Below are 2,003 nucleotides of genomic sequence, written 5' to 3' on the forward strand. Positions count from 1 at the left end.
AAAAAGATGCACAGTGAAAAATGCCTACTTTTTATTTTTTTCAAAGGCTCGGTCACTTTCAAAAATTGCAGTCCCTTTTAGAAAAAAAAGAAGTCTTTAATTAAGAAGCAAAAGGTCTCTTTAAAAAAGAAATACAAGTTTTCATTTTAAGAATGGTAGATGTGACTTAACCAACAATTTTAACTCACATTTAAAGAAACACATTAAGTCGCTTTAAAATATATAATAAGTCACATTCAAGAAGCTTCATATCACTTTAAAAGGGCTTAAGTCACTTTAAAAGTCTCTTAAATGTCTAGCTCACTCACTCACTCACTCACTCACTCTCACTCACTCACTCACTCACTCACTCACTCACTCACTCACTCACTCACTCACTCACTCACTGCATGATCAAAGTCTTTTAAAAAGACTATTCATGTTTGAAAAGTGCTATTTCACTTTTGCTATTTCCAAATAAATAAAAAGTTTTACATCACTCTCAAAAAAATGCAAAGCTGCTTAAGAAAAAGCTAGGTCACTTTTAAAAAAGATAACTTCATTTGTAAAAAGAACATCAAGTCGGTTAAGAGTTCTCTGCTCACCAAAACCAAAACAAAAGGCTAAGTCGCTTTAGAATGTAAAACCAACTGCAAACCATTTTAAAAGGGTTTAAAGCCAGTTTAAAAGTCTCACCAGAGATGTCCAGCTCACTGGAACAAAGTCTTTTAAAAAGATTATTCGCATCAGAAAACAGCTAGCTCACTTTCAAAAGTGTTGCTTTAGAAAGAAGCTAGTTCGCTTTTAGAAACAAAAACTTCATTTCTAAGATGAAAATCGATTAAGAGTTGTCTGCGAAACAAAACCAAAAGCTTATTTGATTTAAAGAAACAAAAAACGTTTAAATGGATTCAAATTCACATTGTGAAGTAGAGCAACTTTAGAAATACAACAAATCACATTTTTAAAATTTTGCACATTGCAAAGGTCGTAAGCCACTTTAAACGCAAGCCTAACCCTAACCCTAACCCTAACGCTATATCATATTTAAAAAAGAGCCTAAGTCACATTAAAAAGGTCACATCATTTAGACAACACGAAGCTGTTAGTCCAAACAACTTGCAGCATCACCATCACCATCATTGTCAGCAGCAGCAGCAGCAGCAGCAGCAGCAGCAGCAGCAGCAGCAGCAGCAGCAGCAGCAGACGACGGAGAAAAAAATGCAAATTCAAAAGGTCTTCCAAGGAAACAGTCTTCGAAATCAATCAGAAAATAACATCATCATTGCAAAACAAAACAAAAAACAAAAGGAGGTGTTTGCATTTAAAAAGCTCTCTCAAAAGACAAACGAATACGACTTACTCATTGATTGGTTGAAACTTGCTGCTAAGATGAGCTTCCTTTTGTTACATCACAGGGATGCATAATTGTACAGCCACAACATCTACCCAGCATTACCTCACTCAAAACTAACTAAACACTGTCTCATTCTTAGAAACGAAACATTGTTTAACTTAGCTTAGAGTAGCTAAGGTTAAATAGGTCTGTTAAAAGATAGCTGAAATTCTTAGCTCCCTGCTGATTGTTTTCTTCTATACATTTCCTTCTTTTTCCAGCTCCCTTAGAGTTTGAACCCTAACGGTTTTGAATTTATCAATATAATGCCGTTATTCTAACCCTAACCCTAACCCTAGCCCTAACCCTAATCCTGACTCCTCTTGTTCCAACTTTTTGTAGCTATTTTCATATCAAGCCAAATGTCTCTCCGTTAGGCTTTTTCTAAGTTTCTTATGGAGTTTTCGTCTTACGGAGGTTATGGTTCTTTTGTTCTTTTCGCTCTACCAATCGTCTTGCAATCTACCACCCACGTGAATCTACCTTTTTCTTTCCCAACAACACAAATACTACGAAAATCGTCAATATTATTCCTCTTCGCTATCGCAAAGCACCTCGACTAGATGAGAAGTTAGCTTGGAATTCATAACATGTGCAATAATCCATTCAACAAAAATTGAACGGCTGC

The sequence above is a fragment of the Hydra viridissima genome, unplaced genomic scaffold (assembly GCF_058129835.1).
Source record: "Hydra viridissima isolate aposymbiotic clone 2 unplaced genomic scaffold, HvirCarnegie_v1 scaffold_14, whole genome shotgun sequence".
Lineage (NCBI taxonomy): Eukaryota > Metazoa > Cnidaria > Hydrozoa > Anthoathecata > Hydridae > Hydra > Hydra viridissima.